Raw genomic sequence first — 8,884 nt, forward strand, 5'->3', positions numbered from 1 at the left:
CGAAGCTTGCAGACCAGAACGGAACGAAGGCCTTGTTCCCTGACCTCGCCTGTTCCTTCTTAGATAAGTATTAGTCGTCTAGTGGTAGAAGTAGGTTAGTCTTTAGCGTGTGCATGAGTGTTATTATAACTGTTTTATAATAAACTCTAATTGTTTTGGACTTACTAATTGGTGTACAGCTTTATTGCTTTGAACTTGACCTTGATACTTGTGACGGTGTCTTTTACGGCACCTGGCAACTCCAGAGCATAGAAAGAGAAACAGAGCCAAGTGAGTGTTAAGCACACTTACTCAAAACGAGCAACACCTGTTTGCACAATTGTCAACCTAATAGGTGGTTTATTCACATAGTTCTGTTGAATGTGTGTTTACCACTAATAATGAAAACTGCCCTGGCTTCTCTGTCCTGTAAAGAAGTAAGAAATCTATTCGACAGCAGCATTCAGGACATCCCTCCTATTTCATTACCAGCCAGAGCAATAGAACCAGACTGACAGATTGTCAAACTTTTCCATCCATCTATTTATACGATACAGCACAGAAGGCGGCGATTCAGCTCATCGTCCCTTCTCTTTTTGGTCAAACTCTTCCCCTCAATAGACTGCAGATCAATGACCCATCCGCTGCTGCACTGCCTTTTCTCAGTAGTTTGCTTTTGAGGGATGGTACACGGCATATCCACTCTCTAGCAGTTGTTTTTCCATTGGCTCCACCTAGATGTCTCTGGAGTACCCCAGTATCCATCTTTGGCTGTCTCTTCCTAGATTGCTTGCTGCCTCCAAGAGACTAAATTGGTTCTTGTGCGTCTGCTTTCTGGGAACAAATTGGGGATGTTGTGGCGGACCAATTTCGGCCACAATGCCCCCTGATATACCTGCATTTCAGTCCGTCTCTAAAACAAGTTATTGTATCCCTTCAATATGTTAATGAAGGGCCTGATCCCATTGAAAGATTTTGCCTGGAAACTCATTAGCACTAGGCAGTGTAGACACCCTGTCTCCATGGAGGTTTTAGTCCCCATCAGGCATTATTCTCCACAGCGTGTCGATCCTCCTGCTGTTTGGGTCCGAGATTAATGGTGGAAGCTGGCCTGGTCCGCCCCTCATCCTTTCCCCAATCTGGCTGGGTCCAGCTCAGCGGAGAAATTAGTCCGGCTTCAAGTTATCCTATCCCCCCCCCCCCCCCCCCCCCCCCAGCCCAGGACCCAAAATCTGGAAAATCCTCATGTCCAGTACATGACCGGTCCCGAGCTTCCTGGATACAGGGTCTGGTGCCTGTGTGCTTTTTCAATGTGGAGCCAGTGGAGGTCAGCAGCACTCCTCCAGACTCCACAGCACCAGTGTGTGCATTCTTCAGCCCGTTCCCTCATACTGCGACGTGCCATGTCTGAGGACTGCTGTCAGTGAACCATTCGGCCCAAATTGGTCCCCTTCAAATCAGCAAACTGCCTCTGGATGCCTGCTAGGCACCCACAGCGACATGCTGATGGGATCCAAGGCAGAACTTGGAATAACCCTTGGGCTTCAGAGCTCTGGTGTGCATTGCCTATTTCAGTTCAAATAACAGCGATCAGCAAGTTTAATATATATTTTTTTTAAAACTCCGATCCCTTTAATAATGATGGAATATTAAATTCCTAACAAGTAAAGAATAACTTCAAACTTATTTCATTTTTAACGATTGTGTTCAAAACAAACTGAAGAATGATCTCTTACACCTTGAACTCCGCAAGTGTGTTTATTTTAAAATCTTTTTGTCTGTGGTTGACTTCAGTAGGTAGATCCAAAGGTTGGGTTGATGGTCTCATGTAGATTTCATAAATTAATAGTTAATGATTATTCTTCAATGAGAAATAACTGTTGCGCTAACAATTGCACACACAAACACGAAACGGTACAAAAGAGGCTTTATTACCGTGAGATGTTATTACCTCAAGTGGAGCTGTAAAATGGCAGCTCAGGAGACCTCATGGATATTTATACTGCTCCTGTGGGCGGAGCTAGCCGGCAGGGGCTTACCGACAAACTATGCAGGGGCTTACCGACAAATCTCCATGACATGAGCTGTATTAAGCCATGTAACAAGTGCCCTCCTGCAGTCTGTATATTATTGCAAATACATCCACCATTTTTTAATTTTGAGATTATGTGAAAACCATCCTCATACTTGACCCTGGACTCTTGGTATTCCAGTGGCTTTACTACTTGATATCGATGGTATCCCATCTCTTTCACTGCCCCTGCGTTCCATTGGGCTAGGAAAATAGCAGATCACAGATGCACCTTTGTTGTGACAGACTCTGTAGCTGTCACTGCAATTTTCTCAGCCAACTTTCAAAATTCAACCATTGCAAACATGTATAAAAGATACAATTAAACAGCATTTCGGCTCCCAGCTGGAGCAATAGATCCAATGCAAAAACTGTATGAAACTGATCAAAAAGTATCCAGTTTTGATCCCGGTTCAGCTGTTGAGCTAGGCGATCTCGGACAATTGCGGTAAAATAGCTAGTTATTGGTGAGGGTTACGGAAGGGCATGGTCAGCTTGAATTTCACTTCTCATTACTATCCAGTAGCTACTTGGGGAAAATAATTTATGTCTGGCTTTTAGATGAGAGAACACAACCCATATTTGACCGCCTCAAATGTTGCAAGGAAATAGCTAATGCAAGTTGTGAATTTTGGAAAAGGCTGGTTTGGAGTACCTGGATCCTTTTAAAATGGAGAGGTTGGGCGGCACGGCGGCACAGTAGTTAGCACTGCTGCCTCACTGCGCTGAGGACCCGGTTTCGATCCCGGACCCGGCTCACTGTCTAGTGTGGAGTTTGCACATTCAGCCCCTCAAGGCTGTTTTGACATTTAATGATACCCTTGCTGATCGGTGGCCCAACTCCACATACCTGCTTTCCCCATATCCCTTGTTACCTTTGGCGAACAAAAATCTATGAATCTCAGATTTCAAATTAATTGTGCATAAAAGGCCATTTGCCAATGATAATTCCAAACTTCTACCTCCCTTTTTGTGTGGAAATGTTTTCTAATTTCACTTCCCAAAGGCCTCGCTCCAGATTCTTTGCCATGGCTCCTAGTCCTCGACGCCCCAAACAGCAGAAATAGTTTGTTTCAACATCAAACCTTCACTGAGCCAAATTCCAGGGAAACTGCCTTGAAATTCAGGTTGAGCAGATCTTTGTCATAGCCACAAGAGGCCCGATTAGCCACATGAATGTGTCTCTGTGTAACCTGATATGCCTACAAAGGTGGCCAATTCCAAATGCCACATATTGGGCCCTGGCTGCGATGCATTAAACACTGCTGTAATGTGGTAGTGTGTTTGTGAAAAGAGTTTTTTAAAAAACCTTCATTCCGCTTGTTTAGCAGTAATGTTTGTTGTGTTTTTAATGAGATTTAGCTACACATCACGAATTATAAACTCACATTTCCAGCACCGCAATGAGGACACATCTCGCGTGGCACCACCTGTTGGCCTTGAGAAAGGGGTTTTGGCCTTGAAAAGGGCTGTGATGTAGCATCAGAGGAGGTCCGTGATCTTTTTCTGCTTAGCATGCTGCTTATAGATGTGCGGGAGGGATACAGTTTGCCATGTTGTCAATGCAGTGAAACGTGTTTTCCGTGGTTTTGCGCTGCAGTTTGAAGTCTTGGAGTATCTCTAAGGCCCTCGTGGCGTCAGCCTGGCAAACAGGCAGGCAAGCAGGTGGCCTTTCAACGGCATCTTGAGGGTCATCGGCTGGAGATGGGCATGTTCTCAGCTCACGTTGCCTCAAACCACGTTAGCAGAGCTTCTTCAACTTCATACTCGTGCTAGACAGTTTTCTGAACTGTTCAAAGATGTTCTCCTTGGTTTTCAGAAAAGTGGACAAACTTGGTGCAATCAGGGCAGCACGGTGGCACAGTGGTTAGCATTGCTGCCTACGGCGCTGAGGACCCGGGTTTGAATCCCGGGCCCTGGGTCACTGTCCGTGTGGAGTTTGCACATTCTCCCCGTGTCTGCGTGGGTTTCACCCTCACAACCCAAAGACGTGCAGGTTAGGTGGATTGGCCATGCTAAATTGCCCCTTAATTGGAAAAAATAATTGGCTACCCTAAATTTTAAAAAAAAAACTTGGTGCAATCGCCCACTCTTTTCATCATGGTCACATGACCCCTGCGCAGAAGGGGCTGGTTCGCCTGCACTGTGGAAGCACCTCATTTGTGAAGAATGTCGGCATTATTTTTCTTGCCGGTTCTGAACAAGAGTTCAACTAACCCAGATCGACCTCGGCAGAACTTTGGCCAATCACGAGAATTGTCATATGGCTTTTGTTGTTCTGGATATTTATTTATTTTAATTATAATTTAAAGTGCTCAATTCTTTTTTTCCAATTAAGGGGCAATTTAGAGTGACTAATCCACCTACCCTGCACATCTTTTGGGTTGTGGGGGTGAGGCCCACCCAGACACAGGGAGAATGTGCAAACTCCACACAGACAGTGACCCGGGGCCGAGATCTAACCCGGGTCCTCGGCACCGTGAGGCAGTAGTGCTCACCACTGCATCTCCGCCCCGCGCTTATTTTTCTGCTTGTCAAGCTCGACGCATGCAAAATCTTGTCTTCCGAGTTTGACTGACATTTCACTGTATCTACCCGACCTGTTCCCCTTAATAATTTGATCAAATCACCCAACCTTGTAAATTCCATTGAAGAACACTATATTATGTGTCATCTCCTCTTGCAACTTAATTCTTGCAATCCAGGTATAATCCTAGGTAATATATGCTGCACTCCCTCCCCTTTAAAGGGTGTGATGTCCATAAATGCAGTATACCAGGTATGGTTAGAGAGAGAATGTGTCTATGGGAGGGAACATGCGTGTCTGCAGTTTAATGTAAGAGTGCAGTTTACACATCGTATAAATCTGTTTTAGTTGTCAGTGTTTTGAATGGAAACAACAGATCTTGTATTGAATTCTCTGTTTGAATGATAGATAATCACCAGACTTCACCTGGTACTGGTCACTAAGGTTTCCAGAGATAGTTGCTTTCTCTTCTAGTTAGTCAAATTGCATAAATTCTGATTTTTAGTGGCAAGCTATAAAAGATGAAAATTATTGGTGAAAATACCTGTCATGGGAATTGATCCTTTAGTTCATGGTTTTGGATATGACAACAAAACTCATCAGCTGCTCTTAAGAAACATATTTTTTTTTTGCTAGTGAGACCCACTACCTGATTGAGCGGTGTCAACTTTCATCATTTTCCATCTTCCTGGTGTGGTACTTCTCAGGATTTGACGTTCCCATCTGGCCAATATCACTCTAATAAAACAAAAGCAAGATACTGTGGATGCTGGAGACTTGAAATAAAAACAGAAAATGCTGGTTTACCTCAGCAGCCCTGGCAGCATCTATGGAGAGAGCGACACGGAGTTAGCGTTTCGAGTCCAATGTGACCCTCCTTCGAAACAGTGTTACTGTACTGGGTCCAGTATGGTTCTTGCCCCTCATTTGATCAGCAATCCTAAGGATTACCTCGGCTCCAGTAAGCTGTGCGATTATATACGTTATCAGTAGTGGACCCGATTTAATTGCATTGCGGAAACAATTTGACCCTGTTTCCTGAATGGTATTCCATAGGGTTAGTGTTGGTCACAAAGGGAAATGACACTGTTATACCCCAGCAACAGCATAGACAGACAGGCTAACCAGCAACAGAGACAACTGGGTGGGCTGGATGAAAAATGGAGAACAATGGACATGGGAGGAGAATAATTTTTGGCAGAAAGGCAGAACAATCTGTCCAACTGAATCTCATTTTTTTTTTAATAACTGCAAATTTTTACATTAAATTAGGAAATGTAAGTTGTAGGAAAAATGTGTTAATCTATAATCGTGTAACAGAGCTGGAAGGAATTTCTGTAGTCCACTTTTACTGTTTGTTTCTGTTATTTATAATAGGTATACAAAACAGTGTTGATAAACTTCCTTTTATAAAATCCTAATAAACTACTGCATTTTCTTCCCCCTAGGATCTGGGAATACGTGAAAGTCGCCATTGGGCACTTGAATCACAGGAATTCAAACAGAGAATCCTCCACTGTGGTTACCCTCCCAGAGCTGCAAGATCCGTTAAAGAAATATCCATGCACCACATTTTATTTCCCGATAAATCAAACATTTTTTTTTTAATTTTCCATCAGTGCCAAAGTTTTAATACAGGAGTAGAAAGGATTTTTGTACATAGGTGATTGTTTTGGAACAGCTTTGTACAGTTTGGGACTTTACTATGTTTTTAGTGAGATGTGTCTTTGAGTGTTTTTTTAAAAGATTTATCAATCACTTGTAATTTTTTCATGTAGGCTGTTACATTACCCATGTACATTTGGCTCAAGTGTCACATCGTGATCTGCCTTCCTGGGATACAGGCAGTTACAATAAACTTTGAGCAACCAAATGATATTTCAGCATTAGTTTAAAAACAAACATCTACCAGTATAGAAGTTCAAACTGATATATTTGTGACTTAATTACGCGTGGTACTTTTTGCATTTGCTTTTTGAAAATTTATCTGTTCAATTTTATGCGTTAAGCTTTAGCAGTTACTCAGACTTTCACTATCGTAGATGTAGATCATGTCAGCAAATTGTTGCTCCCCAGATATTTTCTTCAGAAGCCATATGCCCAGTCGGTAGTATTTTTCAGTATCTTTTGCAAAAGTGACTTTTGTATACTGAAATTAGGAAATTGCTGCTTCTCTATATACAGTTTTACATTTATATAATATATATATAGTATTTAAATATTGTAAGCATTGAGTAAGGGGGTTGCAAGCTGTGGTTTGAATAAATCAATGTCCGGTTCTAATTTTTCTGGCTATTTATTGTGAGTAAAGTGAGGAGAAGCATCCAAGTTGATGGGTCATACCTTTTTTTTTAAAAAAAATACATAGCTAGCAATTCACCACCATAGGTATTTGTATTTAGTTTGTCTTACTTAGAAACAGATGACCATTTGTGCTCTATCCATTTCAAGAACGTTGGGATTATTTTCCGAAAGTAGAAAGGATACCTGATGAACCACCAGTGGTAAGGTGAACCAGTTAACACGTGTACCCAGATTTAGACGGATGCTTTCTATTTCTGTAGAAAACATTGATCTCTTTACAAATTTGAATCATGATTATAGTACTAGCTGGTCCTGGTAAATGTACATTTTTATAATGGGGGAAAAAAAATAATTTGTCTGTTTATTATATCATTGTTAGTTTGAACTTTGGTTGTTCAACCACCTAATGACACAAAGGCAAGTCACCAGAAAGTAGTTTGGACCTGTAGAAGTAACTTTCGAAAGCTTTACATTTCCCTTCACTATTCCAATTCCAGCCAAGAACCCTGGCAAAATGTTAGTCCTCTAAAATTCACAAAATGGACATAAACATTGGTCGTCATCTTTTTCCAGGTTAAAATACGTGGACAGTATTTTAGTTTCTCAATTTAGCAAGGATTTGATGCCGCACATAACACTAGTACAGATTGTGCAGCTGTTCTCTCAAATACTTTTCTGGAAAATGTGCTCTTTCTGGCTCACCAGCGCAACAGTTTTTAGTTTGTGCAGAGAACTAGTTGCCTAAACCGCAAAGGCCTGATATCCTGTATTTTTAAGGACGTTAACAAAGTGTCACAGCAGTCATGAACAGTGAAATGTCAACATGACCAAGCATTTTTAGATGGCAGCTATGATGGTACGTTCCCTTCTTAGCTGCTTCCCCATAAGACCGACACAGGAAATACAATTGAAGGTTTTTAAATGTCAGGACTATGTTTGAATGAACATTTAGGAAGCCTTAATTCACCACATTGGTTTTTTTTCAGGAAGCTTTAGTATTTAACCAAAGCTTTTTTTTTAAGCTGGTGATGTAGGTGCATTTAGCTTTGATACTGGCCACAGCCCATGTACACCTTTTTCACCACTGAGAGTTGGCTGGCCCTCTCTACCGATTCACCTTTCTGCCGACAACCAATAAATCACTTGATTTAAAACTTGAAAGTAAGTTTTAAATAAAAATTCCTCCATGATCTTAATTAACCTTTTCTCGTTTTAGGTTTGCACTGGTATTTTTTTTTTGTCCAGCCACCATCTCTGTACGGTTCTGTGAACAACCATAATGTCAAAGATGAATAATAAAGATTAGGAACAAATTCTTTAAAATATCTGTGAATATTCAACATAATCAGCCAGAATTCCTGTCCTTGATGGCTTACAAGGAAACCTAAATGTGCTGTTGAAGGGGTCAGTGGAGATTTTATGTAGACTTTGTTATTTTTTTCTCTGTTATTCCTGCAGATGATGTTTTTAAATTGACATGTTTAGCAGTCTGCCGCAGTTCCCTCTTGACGTTTTGTTTTTATATAGATTTGACAACTTATTTTCCATTGACTACAATGATTGTAATATGTGAACATACGCATTTCAAAATAAACCTTCATTCTGTGACTTGTAGTGTTGATGGGTTTAATTTTAATTTAACTTTCTGTTCTACTGCAACAAACATTAAAAACTGAAAAGCAAGGTTGAGTTGGCATTCTCTGTTCATTGTCTTGAGCATTGCTAATCAAAAAGGCAACACCAGAATGACCTCTGTTGGCATGGTGATTGAATCCACGCTGTTGGCAATTATTCCACTCTAGCTAACTGAGCCCATCAACTTTTTAAACCCAAATTCTTCCCATATGCCAATGAATCTTTCATGGTTTCTTTCCTAATGCAGACTAAATAGAAAATGTTTGAACTCAACATGTACCTTTATCCATAGCTGGTTAAGTAGGCCCATTATTGGCGGCATGGTGGTGCAGTGGTTAACACTGCTGTCTCGAGGCGCTGAGGGCCCG

General features: G+C 41.4%; 1 protein-coding gene across 2 annotated transcripts in view; it reads left to right on the plus strand.

The window, feature by feature from the left end:
* The window catches only part of LOC119972834 (zinc fingers and homeoboxes protein 1-like), a 29,319-nt gene extending 20,755 nt beyond the window's left edge, over positions 1-8,564 (plus strand). For both annotated transcript variants that reach the window (XM_038810319.1, XM_038810320.1), the window contains exon 4: positions 6,026-8,564. The gene's annotated coding sequence lies outside the window, so the exon portion shown is untranslated. The remainder of the gene's footprint in view (positions 1-6,025) is intronic.
* Positions 8,565-8,884: the final 320 nt, after the last annotated feature.

The sequence above is a fragment of the Scyliorhinus canicula genome, chromosome 10, assembly GCF_902713615.1.
Source record: "Scyliorhinus canicula chromosome 10, sScyCan1.1, whole genome shotgun sequence".
Classification (NCBI taxonomy): Eukaryota; Metazoa; Chordata; class Chondrichthyes; order Carcharhiniformes; family Scyliorhinidae; genus Scyliorhinus; species Scyliorhinus canicula.